Below are 13,128 nucleotides of genomic sequence, written 5' to 3' on the forward strand. Positions count from 1 at the left end.
GGGGCTGATCGACCCTTCAGTGAGGAATTTAGTGAAATAATCCAGAAGTACAAAGTGGGACTTAACTTTGTGTGCTACATTAAGATCCACTAAAAGTCTCTAATTCTACTTCTTGTTGATCATTAATAATTGTGACCTGAAATATCGCTCACAGTATCCGAGCAGTAAATGTGCTCAACGAGTAAAAAGAAAACTTGGCTAACTTCTGGCAAACAAACACGGGTTTTCATCCTGTTTTCACAAGAGCAGAGATAAGTGGTAAAAGCCTCCTCCATGCAGCTCTGGCGAGTATCTGACCGCTCCGTCTCTATCTGTTTGATAGTTTCCTCCTGATGACTCAGTTTTGGCCTGGCTCACCTCGGCTGATTCCAGAGCTGCTGAGGGAGGCAGGGACGAGGGGATGCTGGGATGGAGGGATGGGCTAGACAAGGGCAGAGTCTGCTTTGTTTACTCTCCACAGCTCCACTCCAAGGCTGTCAGCCCTCGGCTGTCAGAGTCGGAAATGAACCTTCAGGTTTACTGGGGTCTATGTACTGTGTTCTAGCTCGATGGGAGTAAAAGCTTCATGTTCTCTAATCTTACTGATCGCTGCCCTCATTGCAGGAACTTTCTACTAACCTCTGCCCTGTTGGGCAATGACTGCAGAGATTACAAACTGTGAAATCATTTTAAAGACCCCACCCCTTCCCCCCCTGCAACACACACCTACGTTCCCACATCCGCCAGTCCTCATTGAATTACCCAGATACCCCCTATGTTTATGTCTCTGGAGCTCCTCACTCAGCACAGCCCTGTGCCTAGACTGGGCCCTTTAGTCTTCCTCCTTCATCACTCCTTCCTCCCCTCCCTCCCGCCTCTCGCTGTGGCCCATGACTCTGCCGCATGGCAAACCGTTCCGCCGAGGTTTATTTAAATCCAACTCAGAAGTTTACTTTACCATGGCCCTATCTAAATAGAGCCTGCCACCTCTTTTACGCCAGCGCAGCTCTCCATTAGCCAGGCAAACAGGCCTGTGTCACTGGAGGGAATGTATACAGTCGCAAAGAACAGAGGGCAAATGAGAGAGCCTCCATCCTGCAATCCATCTCCAGTGTTTCCTGCAGGGACTCCTCACTGTTTACTCCGGGACTAAATTGCCCCTGCTCTTCTGGATATTCAGGGGTATTCTCCTCCTTTAATACAGAATACAGCTGGAAGGCACATAGGAAGCCAACGCGCGCGTCACAATTTTTACCTTCCCACTGCGGCCACACACCACAGCGGCTCCAGCATTCCTGAGGAAAGTGTAATCACGACGGGTTTGTCCCAGCTGCATATGGTAAACCGCCACCGGCAAAGTGAGAGGGATTAAAGAAGCCACCTCAGCCAGTCAAATGCTGAAAGTCAGGAATGCAGGTAGTCGCGTTCATCAGCTCCTCTCAAACATTTTAATGACCTCAGTGCAACTTTTCAGAGCGGCAGTATTTTTGGTTCAAGTTTTTTTTTTCCTTTTAGGATAAGGGATGGAAGTCATTAAGACGTGATTACAAATGGGTCTTAATGAAAGGGCAATTAGAGGCAAACTTTGACCAGGCTCATTAATTCTAATTCAACACAAACACACCGTGCTCAGGACCAAAAGCCAGCTCCCCCTTCATTAAAGAGAGGATGGTAATTGCCTTGTCCTTTATTGGACACTTGAATAATTTCAAAAGAAGGGGGAGGACAAGGGGAGGATGAAGCCTAAAGCACATCATTTGCAATATCCTTATTGGTTAATCTCCTTTCATAATGGAAGTTTTACCACAAAGGATCTTCTCTGTGCTTTGGAACGCATGCCATGTGATACTTTAGGAGAATCTGAGCTGTCATTCACAATTCAGATTTGGGTTTTGATAATACACAAACAATTCCCTTTCTTTCCCTTTTGTTGTCAACTCAGCATTGAGAGTTTATTGTCTTGACTGCTAAACCTGAGCTCCTCCTCTCCTCTGGTGAGGGTTCACTGACTCTGCTCTAACAGAGTGTCACCCGCAGCCGAGGTCCAAACACTCTTCCATAAACACTGCACTTCTCATCGACGCTCTGCTGCGAGAGCACAAAGAGCCAGTGACAGATTGTCATAAGTGACTAAGGCGGAGTGAGAAAAGGGCTGCTGGGGCCTGCTCCAGAGGTTTGTGAATTGCTAATGTGGAACATATGAAGCCTGTGCCGGGGCTGTGACTGCCAGATTTCATTATGCCACCTCTCTCCCCGCTCATGATCTCACTGCTCAGGCACGCTCGTCTGCAGCGGGGCCCGCAGTTGCACCATAACTCTGCAACACTTCGCAGAGTGTGTGAAAGATGCTGCAGACTTTGTCATTTTTTGCGTGTTCGCAAGCGCATGTGTGTGCAACATGCGTCACTCCTTTCATGGCGAGACTACAAGCACGTGTACACGACTTAGCCATGCAGGAATAAAAGTTAAAAAATGCAGTTCTGGGTGTGTATTGTTAGCGGCGTTTTTTTAAACTACTTCTGGAGATGTCACCTTGAGATTCTTAAATTAAAGCTAAACTAGACTGATTAATAAGTCTGGACAGTAAGACACAAACTTAGTGATAGTGGCCGATGGCTGTGCAGCATCCATCAGTCATTCTGGGACACACATCAGAGAGGCTCCATACATGAAGTCAAGGTAATGTCACTGTGTGCCTCTGTTTCCTCCATTATAATATCTGGCATCTGACATTACTACAGTAACTCTGAGGGAAAATAATAGCTCAGCAGAGGCCCACACCCACCTAGATCTTTTATGGTGAATTTGATGTTCAGTTCCAGATTTATTCATTACTTTGACATACAAGTTAAGTTCAACAGTTATCCAGTTTCTAAAGAAGTCAAAGATTATCAGCTGATTAATCAGATGATTTCCAGCCTTTAAAAATCCACTATCAGTCGACCTCTAATGGTCTTGAACTATGTTACCTAACGACCCGTTAAAATTAACTTCAGCACACTTTGCATATGTATGACCTGTGAGCAGCTCCACCAAAAAGTGATTTCCCTTCTCATACTGTTTCATGTGAATAACCTTTATAGGCTTAAAGAAATAAGAAGGTAATATTACAGAAAAAATAAATATTAGATTTATTTCTCATTTTTTCCATTCTGCTGATCTTTTAAAGGTTTATCATAGCTCCAGCTGGGAGCGTTTTGTTTTCCTAAAACATCAACTGCAAACAACAGGTTCTGACATCAGCAGTAAAGAATCAAAGCGCAGCTGTTTTTAACTGAAGGAAATCAGTCAACACATGATTATTAAATAAATTAAAATGAACTACATGTTGGGGCTGTGCGATATGAACAAAATCTCATTCTCGATCATTTCATGTCCTGATAACGATACATATCACAATATATCACACATCTTTTGTAAACATTTGTTCTTCATATAAACTGACCACATTATATTTTGAATTATAAATTATATATTTGCAAAGTACAGTTTTCTGGTCCGCCTATGTCTCGGCTTTTTGGAATGACTCTGTTCTATGTCACGTTCCCTGGCCTCCGCCACGTTTGTTTGTATTGCTTTCACGCAAATTTTCTGCCTGTATCCGTGCCATGCGGATGAACAGGTCCAAATGTCGTAAAAAAAAACGTTGATTTTGCATTAATGTGCAACATTTCAGCTTGAGGGTATCTGAAGGAATTCTTCTTTTAGTAAACACAGATATCAGCTAACAGGCATGACTACAAGTATTACAGTGTGTGCCTGTATTCCATGACTCTGTGTGCTTAACTCTTCTGGAACAGCTTTCCTCCACAAAGCCTCCATGCAATTATCTGGCTGGCAAGGGAAGGAGATGGAGAAGCCCCGTGCAGAATATCAGCGGAGGCACTTTGGAAGCTGGCTCTCTTGTGAAGGCGAATTCTCCCTCTGATCAATCTCTTCACACCCCGTCTCTCATCATGTTTGCTTACACTCAACCTCAAGCTGTTTGGACATGTAAATAACACTTTCGGAGACTGTTTAGCTAAGCTCAATGGGAGTTGCTGTTGACTTTTGGAGCGCTTTGCTTAATTATGGGTCCCAGATTGTTTCAGGTCTAATGGCCTAATTACCGCTGTATAAATTAGCCTAATGTTCTTGCTGTGCAGAGCTTTCTATACTGTATGCGATGCTTGGGCACTAGAACAGAGAAAAGCCTTTATTCAGCAAAGAGCAACAGTAAGAAAGCAGGAGAAGAAAGCAAGCAGAGAGGTTAAATAACAGAAGAATGCTAAGTGTTGCCTTGCCAATCTCTCTGCCATTCATCATATACGTAAGGCTGGCAGATCACACTCTGCCTTCCTCTGTAAATCAATAGATTTTTTTCCCTCTTCCGCCGTGTTCTCCTCTGTTTTCCCCCTTCCCCGTCTCTCTTGCTCAATTGCTCTCACACCCTTAAACACAAACAGTCTCTCTGCGGGTGAACGTAATTAACATGGTGGAAAAGCAAAGCAGAACAGAGAAGCGAGCGGCGAGAAAGAGAAACGTCAGCTTCGCGCGATGACACGCTCTCTGTTCAAGTATACATTCCAACGCTACTCGCTGTCAGGAGTAATTTGTTTGTCTAGACTGAACAAGTCGGTCAATGCCCGTCCTTTATCTTCATGGTTCTACAAGTCTGTGCATATTTGCTCTGGAACTTAATGTTGAAGCAAGTTATCTCAATATTTACAGAGTTTCGTAAAGGATAACATTTCATTCAAATAAAACAGAATGTGATTTTGTTAAACATTTTGTTGTTGACACATCCTCAACTGAAAACAGTGCAAAGACAATATATTTAATGTTCGACCTCATCAGGTCCATTGATTTTTGTAAATATCTGCTGATTCTGAATTTGATGCAGCAACACATTTAAAACAAGTTGGGACAGGAGCAACAAAAGAGTGGGAAAGTTGTGGAACGCTCCAAAAACACCTGTTTGGAACATTCCACAGGTAAACAGGTTGATTGGTAACAGGTGATAGTGTCATGATTGGGTATGAAAGGAGCATCCTGGAAAGGCTCAGTCGTTCACAAGCGAGGACGGAGCAAGGTTCACCACTTTGTGAACACATGATTGGATAATGGATGTTACTACATGGGCTCAGGAACACAGTTCACTTGCAAACGGTAAATGCGACGATGATTTATATTTTCTACAGCATCCCAACTTTTTTGGAATCGGGGTTGTACATCATACATATGACACACAACAATCCCTGCCAAACTTTACCTAAAAAGTTCACGTTTTTACCGAATAGTATCCCCTTGTAAAATATGCATCCACTATCTGAAATAATGTACAGAAAGAAAGCCTGATTTTAGCATCCAGACTGATGAATATCACGATGCAGGCTGTGCTCCAAGTACCTTGCAGGTTTTTCTACCTCCTCCCCTCTCCATAAGTCACACAAATATCTTAATGGAACTCCAGCATCTGCAAGACATTTACCAAGCCGAGTCGATCTTAACAAATTGCATGCCAGCACAAGGACCCTTGCCTTGCTACAGAGTGGAGCTAAGCACGCACGCTGCTCTTCCAGGGGCCCCCAGCACCATCCAACCCCAGCTATGCCCCGTTTTTTTCTTCCTCTCCCCGCCTCCCTTCCTCCGTGTATCCCAGTGTGGATCAGGGAGTGAAGGTTATTTCACAAGGCCTCTGTGGAGCGCCAATCTATCTCCTACATTTGGTGAATTTCTCCAGATTGGGATAAGCTGGGGAGCAGAACAAAGCGCTATGCGTCGGCCCTCCCCCCTCGCTCCAGCACCCTCTCTACCCTATACCCCACCCTCCAGCCTCCTCTCCCCCACCCAGCTGGGGAGAGATTTACACAGCAGTTTAGTAGCTGAAACACTGCGCTACACCTCTTTCCCCTTCTCTCTCTCTCTTTATCTCTCACATCTGTCTATCTCCTCCTCTCCAAACGATGATACCGCTCAGAGAGAAGGGAGTTGATTTAAACCTCAGGTTAACACTCGAGGACTTTGCTACATTTATTTTTCTTCAACTCCCCCTTTGTGAATTATGCAACTCAAATTCAAGGCTGCTCTAGGTTTGATCTTTTTTTGAGACCATTATTTAGGATCTGGGGTCACAGAAGAAGTTAAAACATGCATTCTGATTTAAAGGGCTCCTTTGAATGCCTGTATTGTAGAAAATGTATGATAAATTATTCTGATTTACTGCGACATCTATATATGAGCCAAGGTCATATCAGTGACACTGTTCATGATTGCCACGGCTGTATCGGCCTACTCTGTGACAGGCTGACCCTAACCTTTCACAGCCCCTCCCTGGGCCCCTATGCAGGTGATACTAAAAATGCATGTGGCTATGTGATAGTGACTGTGAGGCTAATACACCTGCATCATAACAACACACGGGCTGGACACTGCTTTGGGAAACTGGGCAGCTTCTCAATTTTGAATCATGCTGAGAGGCCACTGACCAAAGGCCGGTCATTTTAATGTGATTTTGTTTACAAAATTACATATCCAGCTAGCTGCCCTTCTCAGTTCAGTTTGTGTACTGTGAATATCAACTTGGAGCGATTTCAATCTTGGTTAAGAGTGGTAATCCATCACTGAGAGTATTTTGTCACCTTTATTTTTATGTCAAAATTCTGTATCACCACAGGGTAATGTGGTTAGAAGAACGGGCCAGGTTAAAGATTCTCCTCAGTGGTGAATTCAAGGGCACTCCGGCATCGAAGATTTCAGTGAGAATGGCCGAAAAGCAGCAGATTAACATTAACTACCGTATGTTACAGTTAAGTACATGTCGTCTCTTGCATTACAGCGGTTGCAGATTGAGAACCAAATCTGGAATCTCCATCTTGGAAAATTCCCGAAATGGTTGCGTTCATAACTGGCAACAAAATGTTCTGGATGATCTTGCCTGTTCATGTGTTAAAATGAGTGGAAGCCAGCGTCTGCCTGGAAGGTCGGGAATCAATATAAAAACGTATTGCATCCTTTCAAAAATGGTCAAGCACACATGATTTTAAGTTCATAAGCTTGACATTCAAGACCATAAGTGCATTTCATTCATATCTATTACGATGAAATGGTATTTCACCCTGTGTTGAGGCTATTCCTCCATTTTCCACCAAACCCAGACATTAGACAAAGTCTGTGCAGGCCTCTAGAGGTACGTGGCCATTATTTGGCCTAATGGAGGAAACTGTGTGTCACAGAGCAAAGACAAAGCCCAGTGTCACAGCAATCAGACAAATGGCTACCGGGCACTGAAGGGCCAGACCGGGGTCGACACTTCTGGACCAATTAGGTCTTATGAGTGCAACAGCATGTGGAACTCTCCGATTCTCTCTCTCTTTTCCACTCTCCGTGCTCTCCGCGTTGCTGTCACCTTAGCCTCTCTTTCACCCTCACTTTCACTCTTGCATCGTCTTCCTAATTCTTCCAGTTAATCCTGCTCTCGGTCTATCTCTTTTTCTTTGCCTCTCTCATTATTCAAAGCGCATCCTGCTGATCTCTCCCCTTTCCCTCCTCACAGCATCCCAAAAACAAGGACAAAGTTGTAATCCATTTACTGCACCCCTGTCAACAGATTCCACCCAAATAATCCTAAAAGACTTACAACCAGGCCTAGGTACTATCAAGGGAAGGGAAGCAAAGAAGAGGCAGAATGCACAGGGGAAGGCAAGTGAGAGCCATAGAGAGAGAGGGAAGAGAGAGAGGAGAACATACAAGGGGAGTGGAGGAGTGAGCAACAGACGGAGGGAACTTGTGTCACAGTGATTTGGGTCTTTGTCACGCAGGTGGCGCCCAGGGGTTCCCTCAGCCTGGGCAGAGAGACAAACTGGGGCCCATGTAAACCTTAAAGAGGATTAACCCTGCCGGAGCGCTTTAATGAGACCTGAAAGTGCCGGGCACCAGAGAGCCCCACTGATTGAGCCGCGCTCGAGTCGGCTCCCAACGGTCCGCCGGCCCAGTGGCCCAGCAGCGCTGCTGCAGCCCCGTGGCCTACAGCTGCCCGCTCACACTGAGCCACATCAAAGCAGCCTGTCTGGGAGAACCCCAAGACGGGAGGAAGGGAAGGCGGGGGCGCATAAGGGAGGTGGAGAGTGCGAGTGAGGGAGAGGTAGGAGGAGGAGGGCGCCTGGATGGAGGAATCCCTTATCTCCTCCTGAGAGGATGCTGCTCTGTGGTGCGAGATTGTCTGGAGCTGCCACCTGTCCCAGGCATCTTTAAAGGCAACACTAAAGCCTGTGATGGGCCTGACCTCCTTGAGCTCCCATTCTTTTATGTCTCTCTTCATTTTCTGCTTTGTTACACCTCCTCCTCCTTCTTCTCCACTCTCTCTCTCTTTTTCTTGCCCCTCCATCTCACTTACGCCCTCAGACTCCCTTCCTCTTTTCCACAGCGATATCTCGCATTTCACCCGGCTGCTAGAAACATTTTAATTATACTGTGTTCATCAGCCTCCTCTTCATGTAGAACAATATGTACTCGCGACCCTCCAGAGACGGGAGCAAGATACGGGCTGTTTGCTGAAGGGATAAGGGCGCTTATCTTTGCCACTATGTGAGAGGAATGCAAATACAAAAAGGAGTGATGAGATTTGGATACAGGGGAAACAAACACGTGGAAAGCCATGAAATAACTCTGATTCTCCCATAGCACACAGAGGTGATTATCCTACTGGAGACTTCAGGGTAAGTTAAGGAGGAGAGAAAAAGCTCAACCAGCTAGCTGAGGAGAAGCTCCCACGAGCATTTAGTCTTGTTGTTCTTATAGTACACTACTTAATATTATTGTTACCAGTGGCGTTTGCTGCAGCTGATTCTCATTTTGGATGTAACAGATGCAGCAAATCTTCATTTTAAGCCTTCAGCAACATCAGCAAAGTGCTATTGTTTCTGCTTGCCTCTGTGGCTTGACTGATTAACCAATCTCAGTTGAAAGGAAGTAAAAACACGCTGACAGATGTTGTGACAATGATACCAAGAAATGCTGAGTGTCCTTCTTTGAACATCTTAAGTTCGCTGGAAATTCTTCTTAATTCTTCTCAGCCCCTTCACATTTAATCTTGTCATTGTTAATAGGAGCTGCCATTATTCTGAGATCTTCGGTTCACACACATCAGCTTTGCGGTAAGAGCATCACATGACCTTAAGATGGTATGATCGTGCTTTCTTGCAGCACTTCAAACTCTGCTTAACCCCCTTAAATCATCAAGCGCTACAAAGGGGCACATGCATGTGAGAATATGGCCTATCTTACAGCATGAGATGCCTCTAATAAGCTGTATAAAAGGGGATCATCTGATTATCCCTGGTGTGCTGGACCAAGGGGCCACAGCAGAGCACAGGCCCATGTTGTTCTTTCTTGATGAAAGGAGGTGGATGGAAGGGATCCCTCTTCATTGCCTGCAGTGTGCCCCAGGCTTCTCTGTGCCGGCACACCGCTGGGGGACTACACCATGCCACCACGCTCAAAAAGCCAATATTGAAACAATCACAAAGACAAACACTTACCCTTGAAACAGGCACGTGTCTTCTCACCCCAGGCTCTCCTCTTTACTCTCCAGTTCTTTGGGGGGGAGGATGTTTGAACCTGTATCCCAGCCAGCACTTGTCACGGTTAAACCAACAAGAGGCCAGGAAGTTTGTTCTTTGAGTGCAAGTTCAGTGCAAGCTCTGTTTGTGTTTTTTTTCCACCTACTGCACACATACACACACAATATAATTGCTCTTTCTTGCTCTCTCCGCTGCTCTTACTGTTTCGAGACATATGGAACGGCCCTGTGCAGTCCATATGAACTGCAAGAGCACTGTAATTAACTATAGAGAGTCTGGGCCCATTGATGTGCGGATCACGTTCAGTTTGGTGACAGCTAGCTCATTCAGTTCAGTGGTCAGCTGCATTTTGATATTGAGGCAGACAGACCGACGCCAGGGCAGCGGCTGGCGTGATACGGCCCAGTAGACCTGAGATCAGCTCGCCGCAGCAGTTTAGAGTTTAACCCCTTTGACTGGACACTCACCGCCACCTCCCCACCACCACCACCACATCATAAAATCCCTGGATGGGTTTTACACCATGGCTCAGTGTTCACACAAGCTTTCCTAGAACACTGGGACTGTGTGATCCAGGTAGGAGTCACCTTTGTCCAGGCTGACCGAGCAGGGTTACTGGGATACATGTGAAGGAATCCTTCAGCCAAGAGATCCATACCTCCACTGCCTCTAGCTTAGCAGGCTTGCTTTCTGAGATCAGTCAAGGACGGCAAGGCTTTGGTGTGGGGATTAAGCCCTGGCAGCCAGATCTGGGCTAGATTTTTTTAAGGAGCTAACCCAAAGACTAATAGGCAGCCATCACAGCCTGCAGACACACCTAATGTGTCTGGTCTACGCCTATCAACGACCTACTGGATCATAAATACAGTGCAGCCACAAAACTTATGTCACTTCAGCGCCAAAATACTTAACCATTGTCTCTCAAGCTTGGCAAATTTACTTGCCTTGTTGTGGTGTTTCAGTGCAGTTTTAAAATTTGCAAGAAAGCCACTGAAAGCGATGTGCTTTAAGTCCCTCCATGGATGTGTTTAGTCTGGCAAAGAAGGGCAAGTGTTTAAAGAACGCACTTTAAAGAAGAAGATCCCCTCGGAGGAAGCAGAGATGCTTCGCCAGCAAGTGGGCTCACTGTTGCTGCAGGACCACTGACCGGCTAATCAGCGCACAATGTAAACAGATGTCGGCGCTGCGCATCCCATTCACACTTCCACACAATTAAGATCTTAAAAAGAAGACTTCTCCCTCATTAATCCTCATCTCAATCCTTTCTTCTTATCCCACAACAAAGCCCCATGTATTAGTGTTGTGGTAAGAAGGATGTGGACTCTTATCCAGTGTTTGCCCAAGAAAAGCGGCTAAGACTCAGGCATCACCACGATTAGCTAATGCTAACAATAGGGGCAATGCTTCCTTAGTGCCTCCTCTTTTCTCCACTGAAGTGGGTGTAAAAACCAGAGTAAACACAGTCTTAGGCCGGGGACGCAAGAGGAGTGGGAGATCGCAAGTCTGGGTGAATAGAGATTTACCCAGAGCACAGACCCCTGAAGATAAACCCCCTCCTTGCTCTCTTCACGTTTTTCAACTCCCACGCCTCCCAGAGTTCCACCACCACGTTAATGACCGAGCGACCAGGTGTGGGGAGGCTGCAGGTGCCGTCGCATTTAGGCACATTAAGCACTGACACACACCGGCACTAAGAGTAATCGGATTTACCTGGCTGTCTGCTGCGTGGCGTGGCACGCTATGCAAGCACAGCACAAAAGCTTAGGGCCCCCTCTCCATCACAAACACACACACACACACACCTGGGATGAATTTAGGAGGTGACAAAGCCCTCATAGAGAGGGACTACCACTGGTGGAGTAAGGGCTGTGTGTGTGTGTGTGATCACATGTGTATGGAACCAGAAACCAGAACAGGAGCCCGTGGCTTTTCACACCTTGTGGCGCAGGAGTGGCGGCAGACTCTACAGGCTTCTGGTTCAAAGCAGCCGAGGGAGGGAGGGGAAGCAGGGGTTTTAGGGGAACCCTTTCGTTCTGCTGACCCTCAGACCGCTGGAGCTCGTGGGGATTGAGCTCCGGTGCTGGGTTCAATCAGACAGAATGGGACCGCCGCCTTCAGGGACACCCCATGTCCTCAACACCTGGGGCCAGGAGGAGGTGTTTTACACAGCTATGCTGGTCAGATCATAAGTCTTCCTGAGCAGAGTCAGGATCAGAGAATTGACAGAGAAACATCAATGGAAAACACTAGAAGCCATCCAGACTGTTTTTAAGGTTAAAATTTGTGTTATTTCTTGTCTTTTGTTTTTTCTCTCTACTGGTAGCGAATAAGGTCTTAACTTTTTTGAGTAATTCTTACAGTATAGGCATCCTACAGGAGACAGTTAATTACATTTGGCCTATTCTAACAATTCAATTCGATTGATGAATGAATCATTGTGTCGATGAAATGACAGAAAACACCAATTCCCAGTTTCCCAGAGCCCAAGGGGAGCCCCGGGGCTTTTTCTTGTCCAGGCAATAGCTGAAAACCTTAAATGTCCAATTCACCATGATACCAAAAAGAGAAAAGCAGCAAATCCTTGTATTTAAGGAGCTGCAACTGGCAAATGTTTAATGCTCAATAAACTAAACATTTTCAAATTGTTGCAGACAATAACAGGGTAATAGTGCTAGTAGGCATGTCGACTTGTGTGTAGACTTTAATATTAAAATGTGGAGGAAGCAGCGTGGCGGGAGAATAAAACCTATCGTGCCTACAGCTTCCCAGCAAGCATCACTCTTCCCTCCTCTGCCTCGTATGATTGCGGTCTTCCAGCCTCTTGAGCCCCAACGCACAAAGAAAGCCTCTTGAAGCTCTACGGCCCTTTTGACTTCTCCCGCTGCTTTTGAACTCTCCATTTCAGACTGTGACTTTTCCACATGACCCCAAGCCTCGGCTTGACCCCTCCTCCCCGCTCCTACCCGGAGGCTTCAGTGGTCTGGAACCTCCTGAGCTCCTTCACACATACACCCCCCCCCCCACCACACACACACACACACACACACACACACACAAACACAAACACATAAAATGAGAAGTGGCAGTGTTGCTGAGTTAGGTCAGGATGTAATGGGCAGTAATGTTCTGCCCTTGAGGGTCCTGTCCACAGCACCATTGCCTGGTTTTAAGTAACGTTGCCCTTAAAGAGGCACCTTGGTGACTCTCAGGCACCCAAGTACGAGTGAGCGGTAGCTAATGAAGTGGCTGAATAAATAGAGTTACAGTATACGGTTGGGGTCCACTGGACTTTTCATTACTGCTACCGGATTAAAATCCCTCTGTCCCACTCTGTCTGCCCCAATTCAGAGCCAATTTAACCAAACTAAACAAGCTATCACATCAAATCCTTGTCTGCAGGCTAAGTCCTGGCTACAGTGGCCGCTGAATTAACCTCCTAATCAGCCTCTTACTCCCCAATCATCTATCTCCTGTTCTCTCTTTCCACATACACACAGCCTCGCTTTCATCTAACTACTACTGTCTATCTCACCTTTTTTTTCCCCCAAATTATCTTCAGTATCTCACTCAAGCCACAGCTCTCCCTTCA

At 46.1% G+C, this 13,128-nt stretch overlaps 1 protein-coding gene across 1 annotated transcript in view; it reads right to left on the reverse strand.

Moving 5' to 3' along the window:
* The window catches only part of gli3 (GLI family zinc finger 3), a 92,551-nt gene that overhangs the window by 42,983 nt on the left and 36,440 nt on the right, over positions 1-13,128 (reverse strand). The window lies entirely within an intron of this gene.

The sequence above is a fragment of the Chelmon rostratus genome, chromosome 20, assembly GCF_017976325.1.
Source record: "Chelmon rostratus isolate fCheRos1 chromosome 20, fCheRos1.pri, whole genome shotgun sequence".
Classification (NCBI taxonomy): Eukaryota; Metazoa; Chordata; class Actinopteri; order Chaetodontiformes; family Chaetodontidae; genus Chelmon; species Chelmon rostratus.